The sequence below is a fragment of the Triturus cristatus genome, chromosome 6, assembly GCF_964204655.1.
Source record: "Triturus cristatus chromosome 6, aTriCri1.1, whole genome shotgun sequence".
Taxonomy (NCBI): domain Eukaryota; kingdom Metazoa; phylum Chordata; class Amphibia; order Caudata; family Salamandridae; genus Triturus; species Triturus cristatus.
In genome coordinates, this window is record NC_140589.1 from 33,896,133 (window position 1) to 33,914,114 (window position 17,982).

General features: G+C 42.9%; 1 protein-coding gene across 1 annotated transcript in view; it reads right to left on the reverse strand.

Annotated features, from left to right (window-relative positions):
- Positions 1-17,982, reverse strand: part of LOC146813698 (solute carrier family 22 member 7-like) — a 354,574-nt gene that overhangs the window by 90,363 nt on the left and 246,229 nt on the right. The gene's annotated exons all lie outside the window — the stretch shown is intronic.

A 17,982-nucleotide genomic window follows, 5' to 3' on the forward strand; every position in this document is an offset into this window, starting at 1 on the left:
CACTCTTTCAACATAAGAACTTGGAGCTGCATCAAAGGGCCATCCTCCTCCCAAGCTCTCACTCACTGTCAAAGGGCTTTAGTTTACCTGTGCAGGAGACTATTTGTTTATTCTTTGCTTCTCTTACGTCATAACCTACCAAATTAGTGATTTCACCATAGCACACAATAGGATTCTAATCGCGGTAAATGGAGAGTTTGTTATCAAATTTTATATTGCAATTTCTAGAATTTAATATCTTGCATTTAAAAGAACATAAGGATTAAAGACTGAATCTGTGACAGTCTCCCCTTTAGGTCTCAGGGCCATATCTCTGCTGCTCCTGCCGAATAAACAGTTTCAGGGATTCTGTTTGGAAACAGAACTGTGCCTTGGGAGAACGGTATGGCAGAATGTAGAGACTGAGTCTCACTACCACCTCAGTAACTGTAGGCCCAAATCTGACTAGCCCACAGTGCCTCACCAGCACTCCTAATCTCCCAGAGTAACAGGTGATTTTGGAAAACCTAGAACATAAAACTCTAGTCTCCAAGGGAACCATTGAGACAGTTCATCACCTTTCGTTCTCATCATTCAGGTCCATAGTACACTGGAGAAAGACATGAAGGAAGTTTACAATATATTTATTAAAACTATCTTTGTCTAGTTTGAAGTAACTTTGCTGCAATTAGTAAAAAATACAACTAAGAAAAGTGATTAGCATTACTAACAGACTGTACACTATGAACATCCTGACCATGGCAACTTATATATTTATCTTAGACTACCCTCATTAGGTGGCCGCAGGGATGTATTAGTGAACCCTGGGATTAGTGCCAAGCCCTATACCTTGTGCGTTTAGTTAGGTGGTCAGTATCATAGGTACAACCTCCGGTCCACTACCTGTCCCTTCTAACCTCCAAGGGGTTGAGACACAGTTAATATTATAGAAACAGTTGTGTTAGAAAACCTGCAGTTGTGGTACCGTGTGATGTCTAGAAATGTTAGGAGATGTTACTGACCGGGCACAATAAAAACAGTACATTATGTTGTTGGACCTTGTACGAAATGATCAGGCTAAATTTCAGGAAAAGTCACTGACTAACAAATAATATGCATAGCATGCCAAAATAATATCATGTCACAATAACAAATGTATTATATGTGACGGCGCAAAGCAAAGGCAGTCTAAAGCTGCTAACATGTGTAACCAAGGGAGAACCAAGGTGGGTCCAGAAAGGGAAATTCTACACCCTCTCCTTCATCAGCAAATTAACTTAGCGACTAACTAAATAATAAAAATGAAAGCACAAGCTAAGCAAATTCACTGTAATATGGTATACAAAAAAATATATTCATAATAAAAAACATAGCATGACAATTTAGAACATGTGGACAAATTAAGGGGAACCAGAGGTACCCAAAAGTTCTTCCACAAGATCAATGGTTAGTGAATCCAGAATGAATTTCATCTCTACAGACAATGATTCCACAACAGCTCCCTTTAAGAGCTCCAAAGAACAGATATGATCGTTATCAGCCGATGCTGAGGAAGTAGCTGGACAACCCCCTTCCTCGTTATTAGAGCCAGAGTTTGGCATTGCATTTGCCGAAGCACTCATCTCCTCCATGGGTAGGGGCTCGTACCAAGCATCTTGAAGCAGCTACAGGTTCATGGGACAACTCTGAAAAGGGGTCATTATTGGACTCATCAACAGGTTCATGTCCACAGGAACATGCAATTGCAGAGCCAAGCAGATATCTAGTGCCCATTCAAAGGGGCACCAGAGGCAGCGAAACATGGACTGTACGTAGGTAAACAAAGCAGGTCGGAATGACAGTGGCCAATTAGTGTTCAGATCCTGGAGCAAATGGACTCCAAAGAGTCGTACTATGCGTTCATGGCAAAGCAAGACTGATTATAGTTACAGTACCAATGGGCTTGGAAACTGAACATCCATTGCAGAGTAGCAAAGTAGAATCAAAATGTTGCCAATGAGGAATAACAGTAAGGGTAAGCCTTCAAACACACTAGAAAATAATGAATGGCTAAATGCCAGTATTACTCCAAAAATGTGTTGGAAGGTACTGACCAAGAAACTTCCGATTAGTTTTAAAAAGTTTGCAATTCCGGCTATGATGGAAGCATTAAAGATTTGGTGCACTAGCTCTGCAAAATATAATGGCAGATTGGTATTGAGCAAGGACTGTATTTCACTGGATGTCCTTCCAACATGTAGTTCAAATGTTGTTTTTTGGGCAGATATTAATGCCACCTCCTTTTGAAACAATAAGGCTTTGAGTCAGCTTAGCTTGTTAAAATTTGCCTTCAAGTTGGAATTGAAGGCCACAATGTAGCATCCAAGACCGTATGTGTACGGGGAAAAAGGACATTATTCCAGCAGGTCACTATCTTAGAGACTTAGAAAAAATATGGGATCCTGGCCTTCATCCATAACAGTCTTGGTTGCTTAGCATTAAATAGTTTTAAATTGAAAGGAGAGTAATGAGGGGGAGAACTGAAGGGGCTGGCATTCCTTTTAAATAACTGACCAAGTTTGCTACTGAAGCATTACATGCGTCATTAATGGTAACATTTTTACAGACAAGCTAGTGACCAACAGAGGGCCACATTCCTTTCCAGTAAGAAAGACCTCTTTCTCTGCCCACTTATGTCGATAAGAAAATGGGAGTGACCATAACTCATGAATAAAGCTCTCCCCTATGGCTTCATATCTACCGATCGGAAAATGTTTCAGGCAGGCTGTGAACTGTATCAGCCACACTGCGGATTGTGTTTCTGCTATTGTAAATGGGAGCTGTTCTAACTTCTCGAGATGTAACATTGTGTATGTGACATCTTTTTTGACAATGAGACATTGTTTGTGTGTTAGATTAAATGGCAAAAATAGCAGTGTCGAATTAAGGTAGCACCATGGCACGCGACCACTTTTGAGTACCTGAGGTGACTTTGCCCATGGTACAACGAAGACATATCACTTTGCATAGCATCGATAACAGACATCACAATGTTATTTAAGTTTGTAAATGTAAATGTGTGAAGAAAATATATTAATACTATTATCAGCAACAGCAAGTACTTTATCCAAATTATCTTGATCAATTGGTCTGAGGAGTGCAGCAGCTTCCATTTGTGACAATTTCCAAATGCCATTATATGTGGCATAAATAAATCTTTTCAAACGTGGAGACTTAGGACCCAGTAGAAAGTCTGATAGGTCCATGTCTCCTGAAAGGAGAGACATATGTTGTTTTACTGCAGACAGTATGGAGTGTTCAAACCATTGTTGGCACAGTTTCTCCACTGAGTAGATGTTGACAGTATCTGAATGCTGAGAGTGTGAATCACTGGGGTTGGATCTGCTTGCCTTAAACCCTGATGTGGAATTAAAAAAACGAGCATAACAACCATTAGTGTCCACTGGCCACAATAACCACTGATTGGGATTTGAAAGTGAGGAGTTAAATGTACCATTCTGCATCATACCATTGAGTTGTTTATCAAATTGGGCAATGAAAGGAATGTTAGGTACATTCATGTCTTTGATCATTGCTAGTCCTAGATACATAGGGGCATATTTATAATAACTGACGCATCCCAGCATATCAGCAGGGATGCACCAGTTATTTTGCGCCCCAGCTCCGCCATCATGAATGCGCCGCATTTATAATGCGGCGCACCATGGGGCAAAAACGGCACAGATGCGTCACGCATCTGTGCCGTAAAAGTGGTGCATTGCTGGAGTTGCGTCGCAAGCGTGACGCAGCTCCAGCAATGCTCTTGGGGGCCCTATCTGCACAATGCTGCGTCAATCCTTACGCCTGCTTCAAGCAGGCGCAGGGTTTTGACGCAGCATGGGCTCAAAAGTGACTGAGTGAAATCTTGTAGATTTCACTCAGCCACTTTTAGGAGGCGTTCCTGCACCGGAACGCCCCCACCTGCCCTGGAACGCCTACATGTGGCGCAGGGCTTTACAACGTGATGCATCTCCCAGATGCGTCACGTTGTAAATACCCCGCACCATGGCGCAGGATTTGCGCCGCTGCTGCGTCACAAAAGTGACGCAACGGCAGCGCAAAAGTGGCGCAAGTGCAACATAAATCTGCCCCATAGTCTGCTGAACTGTATCATTCAAAAAAATCATGTGTATTGGAATTAAACAGGCTCGGAACACGGTGTCTCTCTCTCTTGAGCTTGACAAGGTTTGGTACTCCAAATTGATTTCATGTCATTGGTGTCCTTCCAATAATCATAGCCTTTCATGGCTAAATCTGTAACAACATGCCTGCAAATATAAGTTTAGCTTGTGTAAGCATATATTTCTTTGGTAGTATAGGAACTAGTTTGACATAATATTATTTTGTGTCTGATGCATCATGTACAGGAGTGAATGGTACCCTATATGTTTTAGAGCTCCCTTGTGGGGGAGTAGGACAATGTCCATTTTGTGTATAATTAAAAAGTGTGCGTTAAACACTAGCCCAATGTAAATAGTGATATCCCTGATTTACTGTGTTAATCTGTGAACCACGGGGCGTGGCTTCGGCGCCGAAGCAACATGGCGGACCTTTTATGAGCTCAGTGCCAACGCAGAGCTTTTATGCTGTGTTTTGCCTCTCAGAGCAGCGTTTGATGTCTTTGGCTGCGGCTCTGCCTAATGGATATTGGTGGTGAGTTCGCTTGCCGCTTCACTGCCACATGGGTGCGTCTATGGACCCAGGAGCCACGGCAATGATTTCTCCTCAGTAAAACGCGAGCGGACGCCATTTTGAGTCGAGTCGCTCGTGCTGCGAGTTTTTGCCTGCTTTGGTGTTTGGTGTTTTTTATGCTACACTTTTGTAATTTGGGGCCTATCTAACCCCTCTTGGCTTCAGCTATGAGTTTCCTGAATAACTTTGGATGATAAGGACATTTTCTTGTTCCTGGAAGCTGCTGGGGTGATTTCCTTTCATCCTGTCATTTTCATCCACCATTTTAGGATGTGGAAACCTAACATAATGATGGATCATGTATTCTTCTTGTTGCGCTTTCTCTGCCACAACTGACATTATCTCATTGCTGTGTGATATGTTCTTTTTTGAGACCTGTTGGTAAATTGGTCTCCATTTTCTGCAGGCAACTGATTGTTCCTTATAGTGACAATCCTTTTCTTCATCTGGGTTGCCCTCAAATGACATTCTGCATTTACACCACAGATTAACAATTGTTGCCTCCGCCTTTCTGATTATATAAAGGCTCTCAAGATTACCTACATTTTGACGGTCATTTTTTTTTTACATAGTTTTATATAGCGCGAACTTGACCCGAATCGGGTATCAGAGCACTTTACATAGCACCAGTTGCAATACATGAGGACACATTAATTTTTTGTTAGGCACAGGGAGATTAAGTCATTTGCCCAGAATCACAGGATGTTCAGCGTCATTGCCGAGACTCGAACCCAGTTCCCCGGATTTGAGGTTGGACGCCCTAGCCGTTAGGCCAACTCCTCTCCCCCATTCATTGTAACTGAATATTTCCTTTTTACTGTATGGGCCGGATTCGACCTTTTCTATTGCCTGCTCGTCGTTCTACTCATCACAACACGATGGCCAGTGACGCACACACATCTTCTAAACCAATGTCTTCAGGTACAAAACCAAAAAGAATGAAGAATGACCCGCCTTCTCCTATTTTATCTTCCCAGAATCCTGTTTTAGATTCTATTTTGGAAGAGGTACGTGTCTTCAAACTTTTATGTGTGCAACCAATGAGAAGCTGCAAAAAATAGAAGATTGCTGGATCGTCATGGAGGGGAAGGTGTCAGAGCTAGAACATCGTGTGGGAGACCTTCAAGATATATCTGCAAAAATACATATGTTGGAGCAACAGATACTGTTAGAAGGTGTTTCTGACACTATGGACCGCCCGGATCTTTTGCTTTTTGAGCACCTAATTGTTGAGCTTTTACTGTGGGGGAGCCTCATAAGTTGGGACTCACCCACAGTGAACTCCTAATGAAAGCGACTGCATGGGGATTTTACTGGTGTCCCCCTGGCTTGACCAGGCCACTGCGCAGCAGCTGGAGTAAGGGACGCCGGGCTGGTTACATGCAGACATGTGTACATGCGTGTGTACACGTGTAGGGGCTGCGCAGGGGAGATTCCTAGCGTGCGCAGCCAAGGAGCAGGTGCAGATAGACTGGTGTGGAAGGACTTATGCAGAATGGGGTGGTGACATGGAATGCGCTTTATACACTGGAAAGAAACATGCCAGGGAAAGTCAGTATGTTTTACTGTGTTTTTCACTTCATTATTCCCTTATGGGAATGTGGACCCCAAGGGTTAGATTAACTTTCCTAAGGCCTACATATACCAGACATGCACTAAAGTCCACTGTAATGGGTGTGAGAAGAAGTATTCTGCAGAGTGCAAAGTCATATTTGTACTGCTTTTGGGTCATCCAGAACTGTCATATTTTTCTGAGTCAGCTCATAACCAGGACCTGGCTGGGGTGTGGCCCTGGCAGTTTAGACCTTTCTTCCCAGAGCGAAGACCTTCCCTCCAAGGAGAGAAGATGGGTGGAGCTACAGGCTAATCCATCAGCAGCTGTCACTGGGTGCCAGGCACCAGGCTGCACCAGAGTGAAGGCAGCACTGGGGGGAAGGGGCTTTCAGAGACCATGTGGCAGGAGACCATGGACGCCGCCATCTTGAACCAACCCAGAGGCCTGGGCAGGAAGGAGGGAGCAGGGGCAGAGAAGTGATGTGTCGCTGTGTGATAGGGCAAACAGAGACTTCCTGCCAGCCCCCTCCCCAACTTCTTAAAAGAACTTGCACAGGATGAGAAGCTCTCTATGGGGTGTGGTCTGATGAGGCAGAGGGTGCTGGAGCCTGGTGCAATGGGCAGTTGGAACGAAGAACCCCCTGACTGCTCCAGGATCCTGAAGAGCGCCAGGAGAAGAGTCCAGGACCAGTGCACAGAAGCAGAGGCCTCTGCGCAGGGAGAAGAGATGCCCAGGAGGAGAGCCAGACAAAAGGCTGGCGCTGGGAGCCAGTGAAGACAGCTCCCTGCTCAATGCACCCTCCTTTAGACCTGGAGGGCAAAGGAAAGTGTTCCCAGTGCTGGGGCTGGCCAAGAGGAGCAAGAAGAGGCAAACATTGTGAAAATCGGCCACCTGGGGGCCGAGATAATCCCCACAGAAGGTAGGCGACCTTTGACCCCTCAGTGGACCGATGACAAAGCGCGTGGGGCTCCGCCGCCGGTCTCAACTATGCCCCCGGGAGCTTCCCCCAGCAGAAGGGAAGCTGGGGAGTAACGTCGCGCTCCACGTGAAAAATGCCCTGCAGGGGGGCCAGGAGCCCACCCTGGCCCCCGCCGAAGATGGAGGTGGATGGGGAGCGCCGTTGAGCCCCCCATGAAGAGGTCTTAAGGGGCCCGGGAACCCCATCTCTGGGCCACGCAGTGACCGGGATGGGGGGAGCACCGTCGCGGCCCCCGCAATCCCTCAATGATGTCCGGGGGCACAGGACCCCATCCCTGGGCCCTGAAGAAGAGGAGGAGGCCGAGGGAGTACTGCGGCACTCCCCCGAGGTCCCAATTGGACCACGGGAGTCCTTGCGCCTGCCCGCCGGAGCGGGAAGACCAGAACTGCTGTGCCAGCTCCAACAGCAGCACACAAGGGTGCTGGCTGCATGGGGAGTTGGCGGGGCAGCCGGGGGTGGGCTCCCCGGGCTGCCCTCCAACCTGGAGAGCCTGCGGGGGTGAGCCTCTGTGCACCCGCGTAGGGGCCCGGGTCCCAAAAATTAGCATAAGCGGGTGGGGGTGGGCTCCCCGAGCCGAATCACGCACCTGGGGGTCTGGGTGGGACCAGACCCTCCAACAAGAGGAGGCAGCGGCCGCAGACCCACATCGTGGCTCTCCACAATGCAGCGGGAGAGCCGCTGTTATAATAGTCAAGGAAAGGAGCCTGAAGCGCCCCATAATGCCTTGCAAGGCATGGGGAAATCCATCATTTTTGGTGCCTGGTGGCCCCCAGAGGAGGGGGGTCACCCTCATTTGTGAAAGAGGTGCAGGGGGAGCTGCAGGAGCAACGCAGCCTCCCCCAGCACAAAGAAGAAAAGTTCCACCCTAAGTGTCCTGGAGATTTAAAAGAAATAACCCCTCAAGGGCTCAGACAGCATTTTAACACCTTCTGGGCTGGAACTTTTGTTCTACAGCTGAAGGTGTATGGAGAAGTGCATCAAGGAGTGAAGGGCTGAGTTGGGGATGTCTGGAGAAGGACATCCCCTGGTGGTGAAGAGGTGTAATTGCACCAGTAGTGCATTTACTAATGTTATTTCTTTTAGAGGGACTGAAGGTCACATGTGCAATGTGAAGTACCTGTAAAAGGTGATGTCATTAGCAAAGTGGGGTTATGTTGCCAGACATTCCTGCTAGGATGTCTGGCTGTATATGCGTAATCCTGTGATTTCATCTGTGATGCCTTTGGGGACTGTAATTGCAATGCATTCTAATGATCCACAAATGTGATGAGTACTGTCATTCTAAAGTGATGCTTAAACATGTATTCTTGCTGCTGCGCTTAGGTGAAGAACCCAGACTGCTAGCCCTTAAGATGTAGAAGTGTATACTTCATGGTCAGTAGGAAATGCTCAGTCAGGGTTGTGGGTCACCAGGGCATTGTTACCTATTTTAAATGCTTGGTGAGATAACAGGGTGGGTCGCCACTGGGATGGTGCCAGTGTGCAGGGCCCTTGTCCAGGTTATGTTCAACTAACTGCATTGGGGGCAAGTTGATGTGCATACATGGGAGTGGTACTAGACCTCACCCCCCCTACGGGAGGAATGGAGATGTTATGCAATGTCACAAAGTAATTCCAACAGCTTATGTATATTTGTAAATTGGTGCATAGTATTGAGTAGTGTGTGTCTTTAATAAATGTACTCTTACTTTTATAAAGCAAAGTACAGACTGGACAATCAATTATTGAGTGTTATTTTTGCGCACCTGCAAATGGGGATTACTAGCCCACACCACCTCCCTTGAGTAAAGCCTCAGACTGCTCTGCAACGCTACCCTCTGAGAGTCAGGCGCTACAATTGGGTGTTTGGTTCCCAGTGAAGGACAAATGTAGTCATGTTATTTGCGCAGGCCACTCATACTCAAACTCCACACCGAAGACCTTGAAAATTGAAACCGAAGTAATAATCTTCGCCTTTATGGTCTTCTGGAGAATGTTGAGGGCTCCGACATTCTATCCCTCTTGAAGAAGTTTCTCCCGGACCTGCTGGATCTTCAATCTGCACCATCTCTCAACATACAATGTGCGCATTGTTGGGTCATCTTCATCCTAACTCAAATAAGCCATGTGGTATTATAATGCTCTTTTTGACACTTACTGATCTTATTCGTGTCCTGAAGGCTCTGAAGGTTAAACGTCGTCTTATTTGGTCTAGTCACAACCTCTTTATTTCACAGGATGTCTCTAATGCAACAAATGCCCGTCGGAAATAATTCTTAGCTCTTCGCCCCCAAATGAGACAGTTGAATATTCAATACGGCATTCCACATCCATGTCTCTGCAAGATTACACATGAAGGAATCTCACGTTCTTTCGACAATCCAGCTAAACTGAAACTCTTTCTAAGTAGCATTTCTTCTCATAACATGGAGACTAACGATTAAATTATTTTTCAGCTTGTTGATGTTTTTTCTCGAACACTTACTTCTTTTTGCTTCTATTTATCTTCTTTCCTTTATATTCTAAGGTACCCTTACTTCTTTTTCATTTTTGTACTGTTAACTAATTATTCTTATTCCTCAGTAATTTTCACCCGTTTTCTTTTATTATTCTATATGTCTTCTATATGTCTCCATCCTTCAAGAGGCTCTTTATTGTTCATTTCTTAGTTTGTTTTTGTCGCCATCTTGGTTTTCGATGTTAACATGCTCTTCGCCTACCGGTTAATCGTTTCACTTCAAATCTGGATTTCTTTCCTTGATATGTCTACTTTTTTTCTCCTTCCTTTTTCCTCCCGTCTTTCTCTTCCTTTCTTGTTTTGGACTTTTTTTTCTTCACTTTCTTTGACCTTTTCTCTTGTTCACACATGAGTGTGTTTCTAAATTGTTCATCTAGCCAATTTATTGTTCTTGCCTTATGTTATGTTGCAGTTGTTGTGAAATGGTGTATTTTGTCTCTTTTATTGTTTCAGCAGCCCATTATACCTATCTCCATATTCCCTTCCTATACCCGCAACGTGTGTAATGTTGTTTCATGGAATGTTCATGGTCTTGGTCACCCAGTAAAGCGCCAAAAGGTACTATCCCATTTATCTAAACTTAATTCTCATGTAGCTTTTTTACAGGAAACGCATTGTAATGACATTGAATCTCTCAAACTCAAACGTCAATGCGTTAATCAAGTTATTTTTCCTCCTGTTACTAATCGTAAAGGTGGTGGTGTCATTTTATTCCTTAAATTTCTTAATACTCCGATTTTATCCACAGAATGTGATCGGAATGGACGATGGGTTTTGGTTGATGCTATTATAATCCAAAAACAAGTAACTTTTTAAAATATTTATGGACCAGTCAAAGCTGACCCGGAATTTTGGCACAGTATCAAATATGTATAATAACTCTTCACCCAGCGACTGTGTAAAATCTCTGTCGGAAATTACTTTGTATTTACAAGACCAAAAAGCTACGAGTCAAGAGTTAAATTGTCATTTTGTGTGGGGTGGGGATTTCAATGTGTATTTGTGTAACAATCATGGCAAAGGTATTTGTGGGCTTTTAGACGAGCATGATGTCCCCCTAGCCCACTTCACCCACAGTACAGTGGGTCACGCACTAAACACCTGTATTTTCGCACTAGAACTTGAATTCGCGAACATTTTAGTATGTCCTGCTGTAGAGTTCAAGACGACTTTTCATGGTAGAGGTGCTACCACAACGATCGATTTTATCTTATGCTCTCAATCCTTAAAAAACCGATTGAAGCAATTTACAACTGGCACCGACCCCTCAAGCGACCACTACTCAAATAGCATAACAATAGCATTAAATACTCCATCCTCAGCCTGCCCAAAAACAAGCCTCTTAGCGCAGCACTCTCTGGAGATGAATAAAATCAACGGTTATACTGTCAAGTGGACGATGACCAATCCCACAGAGATCACTAGTAAGATCATCCAAAAAACTCTTCCTTTTATCCACCATTGTTTGGAGACGTCATCTTCCCCCAAGCTGATCCTCTCCAGCTTCATCAAGATATTAGAAGTCATCAGACAAGAGCTCACCCGTCCCTTTAGGACTCATGACAATGATAAGGACTTAAGAGGGTGGTTTGATTTCCGTTGCCGTAAAGCGCAGCGTGCATTGAAAAATGCTCTACACAAACAGACTAGGGACCAGCCCCAAATTGCCTCCTTGAGGAAAAACTATAAGATGGCACAGCAATCCCGTAAACGGGAAATAAAAAATAATCTCTGGGCCCAACTACACCAGAGTACTCTAACCAAGGACTCCACTATGTTTTGGAGAACAGTTAGGCCCCCTTTCCTAGCTGATGAAACTGCGATACAGCATCTAGATGTGGCAGTACCTGCTGATAAATGGGTAGCACACTACTCGCAGATTTTCGCGGATAATCCTTTGACAACGGAGGCTCCCAGACCAGATGCGGAAGCTCCTACTAGTAATAACATCTTCCCCATTGACCTCCACTTCGATCTAGAGGAGATAATCACAGCACTGACTGCCTCAAAGACCGGTAAGGCGCCCGGTCCAGACGGGGTCCCCTTAGACATATTTGTGAGCAATATAGATCTTTGGTCTCCAATTGTCACACAGGTCATGTCTGCAGTTACCCAGATCGGCCTTATTGATTCTTGGTCTACTTCTGTGCTTCTGCCCATTTTCAAAAAGGGAGATCGGGACAATCCAGCCTGCTACAGGCCCATCTCCCTTTTGGATTCCCTAGGCAAGGTAGCTGGCAGACTAATTCTGGAGCGATTAAGGGACTGGGCTACAGAGAATAAGATCTTAACTGACTTACAGTTTGGGTTTCAGGAGGGCCTGGGCACCGTGGAACAGGCCTTAAACCTGACTTTACTCATAGGCAAATACGTTGGGGCCAAAGGCGGTAAACTTCATCTAGTCTATGTGGATTTGAGTTCCGCATTCGATTGCGTAATCCATTCCAAGCTATGGGCGATTTTGAAAAATCTGGGCATAGATCTCGCACTGCTGAATTTTCTCCGAGAGCTATACTCGGATGCAAAAGCTTGTGTGAGATACGGTATCAAAGGGGAGCTTACTGAATCCTTTAATATCGAAAAAGGCGTAAGGCAGGGATGCGTCCTTGCTCCATTCCTATTCAACATCTATACTAACGGTCTGGAGCAAGCGATGCTGGTTGATAGCAAAGATCTACCCTGCATAAGCTCCCGCCCTATCCCTGCATTACTGTATGCAGACGATTCAGTTATCCTAGCAAGGACACCCAATCAACTTCAGACCCAACTAGAAAAATACTGCGAATTTATGTCTTCTCTTGGCCTCAAAGTCAATAAATCCAAGACTTTCGTAATGAATATCGGGAAGAGAGCCCAAAAATGTAAATCTCTCTTTATTGAGAAGACCAGACTAGAAACTGCTACTACCTACCCCTATCTAGGTATCCTTATTGATAACCATCTGTCCTGGAAATCTGCCATATCCAGCAAAAAACTGCAGTTTCAACGCACAACATCTGCACTGACTTCGTTCTCTAGGAAACTGGGTAAGCCCGCTCCTACTGTGCTTTTGAAGATCTACCAAGCCAAATGCATGAGTGTGGCTACATATGGCGCCGGAGTCTGGGGCTATGTGTCCACAGACGAGCTACAAATTATAGAAAACTACTTTCTGAAATACATATTAGCCCTCCCCCGTAGTGCTCCTACTTTCGGCACCCATGTGGAACTCGGTCGGGAGTATCTGACTGATATCATTAGTTACCAGCCGATTCTACTATGGCACCGTATATGGACTCAGGAGCAATGTCATCTAACTAGGTCACTAATATCTGACTGTCTCACTTTGTCCCATTGGAAAAAGATTCCTTGGCTGCTATATGTTTCAAGATTTTTGACAGATTTGAATCACCCTGCATATTTCACTGACCCTGAATCCTTATCGGATATATCTAGAAAATCTTTGAAAAAGCTATGTGCTGACCACTTAAGCGATCTTCGTTTGTGTTCTGAACTCGTCAAAAAGTCAAATGTTCATTTAACGATGGTCCAATCTCCTCATGGCATTCAACTTTATTTGTCATTTTTTCTGTCAAATTATGAGAGGTATGTTTTAACCAGATTTCGGTTTGATGTATTTTATCGCCTTGTCTCACTGCCTGTGCCCTTAGACTGGTCACGGGAACTAACAAACTGTCCCTGTGACGGTCTCACTCGCCAGTCAACTCTGCACGTAACCTTTTTCTGCGGTTTCTATAAGTCCCCGCGGAAACGATGGCTGGTTCCATTGCTCCGACACTTAGGACTGAGAAGATGCAGACCGGCTCTTTTGGCACTTCAATATCTAGACACCCCGTACGTTGCCAAATCCGTAGCCTGCTTTCTCAAAGCCTGCTTGAAAACTCATTCCCAACTATTGGCAACTGTTTCCTAAGATTTTATCGACTATTCTGTTATTATTCTTGTATATAGAGTGTTAGCGTTTACTTCTAAATGCCTGCTTTCCTTAACAGCCACTGAGCAAATCGAATTTTTATTGACTACTGTGTTATTATTTTTGTATTTAGAGTGTTAGTGCTTATATGTAAAATGTCTGCCTTTCTTAGCAGTCAATGAGCAAACTGATTTTTATAATGTTGTACTGTTTTAAATGTACTTTTTATGATTGTAAATTCAATCGAAATAAAGTTAAAAGTAAGTAAGTAAGTAAGGCACAGTATCAAAGTAAAACTTTCTTCAATTTCCAACCATAATATAATTGTCGCTGGTGACTTTAATGGCTTATTAGATCCTTTTACTGATAGAAAATCTAAGTGCAAATTAAAACCGGATAATTCCCATAAAGCTTTTCAGTCTGCCATTTCCTCTCATCCATTCATGGATGTGTGGAAAACTTGCAATCCTGATTTATGTGAATTCACATTTTGTTCAAATGTACAACACACTATGTCTTGTATTGATTATGTTTTGGTTTCCATATCCCTACTTCCCTCTACTCAATCATCAGAGATTGGTTCTATTTTTATTTCTGACCATGCTCCTGTGTTATTTTCCTTGGATATGTCCTTCATTTCCCACAAACAGGGCAGATGGAGCTTTAATAATACTTTATTATCAGACCAAACCTTTATAGCTGAAGCGACCTCATTTATTAATGAATGTTTTCAATTTAATCATTCTAAAGATACCTCCATTCCTAACAACTGGGATGCTTTTAAAGCTTCCGTCAGGGCTTTTACTATTGCCTACTCCGCCAAAAAGAAAAAATCATTAAATGTTCAATATCTCTCTACCCTCAAACGTATTAAAAATCTTGCCCACGCTTACTATACCTCTAAATCTTCCTCATGCTTACATGATTTGATTAAGGCTAAATCTTCTTTGAACAAAATTGTCACAACTGATGCTTGTAATGTCCTCCTTAAAATTAAGTCTAAGTATTATGGCGGCCAAAATAAAGCTGGTAAATTGTTAGCCAATTATTAAAAAATTATATCAGTAAGGAAAACTGTTGGTCCAACTCGATGTGAACATAGTAATGAGATGCTATCTTCAGTTCCCAACATTACCAATGCCTTTCAGTCTTATTACAAACAATCATATACTGAGGATACTGACCCCCTCGAAGATGATATTGCATTGATTTTTCAAGGACTCCCTAATCCTCCTTCCATTCCTGACACCCTCTCTTCCCCAGAAAAAGAAATTTCCCTTTCAGAAATTTCTGATGCTCTTAAATCCCTAAAAAAGCCAAAGCTCCTGGCCCTCACTGCTTCAATATTGAGCTTCTCTTATTTATTTCCTCCTTTATTGCTCCCAAATTACTTGAACTTTACACCTCATTGTTGTCTAAGTCTAAGGCCAGTGGATCTTTTTTAGAAGCCATTATTATTATTATTATTCCCAAACCCAATAAAGACCCTACCATGTGTAAAACATAATCGACCCATTTCACTAATTAACTATGATTGTAAGGTCTTTGCAAACTTTTTAGCTTCCCGTCTGAATGATATTATTCCCCTTCTTATTAAACCTGCCCAATCGGGTTTTATTAAGGGCAGACTTGCATCTGACAATTCTAGAATGTTTTCTAATATTTTTGCCCTTGGAAAAAAGTATCCCTCTCCCTTAGCAGCTCTGTCACTTGATGCTGAAAAAGAATGTTATCGTATAAATTGGCAATCTATGTTTTCTACCCTTCGTTGGTTTGGTTTAGGTCGTAATTGTGTCTCTTTAATCAAATTTGTTATATACTGACCCACCTGCCTGCATATTTGTTAATGGACATTTCTGCCCCATTTTTAGACCTCATAGAGGTACTAGACAAGGTTGCCCTTTATCTCCATCACTTTTTCTTCTATGCTTGGAACCTTTTCAGGAGCGAATCAGATGCAACCCTGATATAACTGGATTTAAGGTCAATTCTCAAGAAGTAAAACTATCTGCTTATGCAGATGATGTTTTAATTTATATTTCTAATCCCTCTATGTCCGACCCATTTTTGCAAGTGATTACACATTTTTCCAAGGTTTCTGGTTATAAATTAAACTTTTCTAAAACTGAAATCCTACCACTAAATGCCTCTTGTTACCATTGTATGTTTCATAAGACAAATTTCACGTGGTGTCCCCAAAAGATTAAATATTATGGGTCTGGGTTTCGTCAAATATTCCTGACACACTTGTTCATAATTTCACCGTCCCAAAATCCAAAAGTTATCTTCCTGGTCTCCACTTTTTTTTATCTTGGTTGGGTAGAGTAGATACTATCAAAATGTTGATTGTCCCTCATGTCCTCTTTTTACTTTCTATGTTACCTTTTAAAATTCCTAATTATTATTTTTCCCAAATCAACTCCATATGTATTAAGTACTTTGGAATAACAAGTGTGCTCGTATTGCCCTATCGAAGCTAGTTAGACCAAAAACTGAAGGGGGTGTAAGATTTCCTGATGCTAAACTATATCATAATGCCTTTTTAATCTGTCAATTTTTAGCTGTTTCTAAAGATTATTATGATTCTCATATACCTAACGTTCTTTGTTAAATGAATTTTCTGTTTCTATGTCTAATTGCACCTTCATATAAAAAAACCCTATTCTTAAATATTCCCACTATTTATTATGCACCCTTTTTAACCAAGGATCTGATTCTCATCAATCCTTTCTTGAATCCTCTATTTGGTACAACAAATTCATTAAATTCCACCACAAATCCTTCTACTTCAAACATTGGAAGAAAATTTTATTTTTTTTGTTCATCATTTGACTTCCAATAATTCTATTTTATACTTCCAACAATTACAGGAGAAGTATGGCCTACCTGATTCCTGTCTCCAACAATACAATCAATTAATGCCTACACTCTGTGCTTATTTATTAAAGAATAGCTTTGCACCTGATGATACACCGTTTATTCCTCTGACACCTCTATATGATATTTCTACTGATTCCACACCTACAGCCTCCTTTATTTATAAGTCTCTCTCTTCCCCTCTTACTTTTAGAAATAAATCAGGTACTGAACTATTATGGGACAGAGATCCATCTCAATATTTATCCAACAATGGGACTTATTATGGAGTAAATTATTTAAAACCTCTGAGGCTGCAAATGTAACTCAATCTTTATTTTTTATCTATAGTAGAGCTGTAATTACCCCTTTTTTTCTGCATAAAATTAACTCATCTGTTTCTTCCTCCTGTTGGTCATGTCTTCACACCAGAACATGGGCTTCTATTGGAATTCTCAAGGGCATATTATCAAGCCCCTTATCGCCGCTTTAACGGCACTTTCCTGCCGCTAAAGCGGTGATAATTTTAACGCCATTCTTGATAATATGCCTCTAAATGTAAAGGCACCCTTATTGCTGATTCAGCTTCTGAACACCAGAATTATTATTTGGAGTGCTGCAGAACCCCATGCACTCATAAGTCCAGTGCCTATGCTGTGTTTACAACCTTCATACTGTGCATCACTTCTTTAAGTTACTGACAGACATGTGTGATCTGTGCACCCAAACTTCATGCAGTGCATCAGTTCATCAAGTGATACTTGAGCACTTTCCTGTCATAGCCACCCGCCCCCCACATCTACAGATGCTGACTCCATATCCAGACGACTAGTGTACTCACCCTGCTCATTGTTTTGCTGCATGGTACGGCCTATTGCTACCCACTGCTCAAGTATTTTGCAACTGCTCTTTGCACCTCACAACTTCAACATTCTCTGCCCATGTATTAAATTAATCTATTTCTATAATTCGCCTGTCTCTCTGTACTTCACCTCATTTCAGCCTCTTCATCCTTTTCTCTTTACTTTTCTCTATGCTGCACTACTCTCTTTAGCAGGCCTTTTTGAGGGTGGAGGTTCATACTTGTAGTATATGCTGGTCACCTGCTTTGAGGGAGCGAGAAGCTGTGACTATTACTAGTGATACAAGTAGGGTCTGTGGAACTAGGGGTTGTATCTTTCGTAGACGGTGGAGGTTCATACTTTTAGTGTTTGCTGGTCACCTGCTTTGAGCAGGCGAGAATCCGTGACTATTACCAGTCATACAAGTAAGGTCTGTGGCTCTGGGGGTTGTATCTATTGTTGAAGGCGTAGGTTCATACTTGTAGTATATAATGGTCACCTGCATTGAGTGGGCGAGAAGCCGTGACTAATTCCAGTGATACAAGTAGGGTCTGGGGCTCTGGGGTTTTATCTTTCGTCGATGGTGGAGGTTCATACTTGGTGTGTATGCTGGTCTCCTGCTTTGATGAG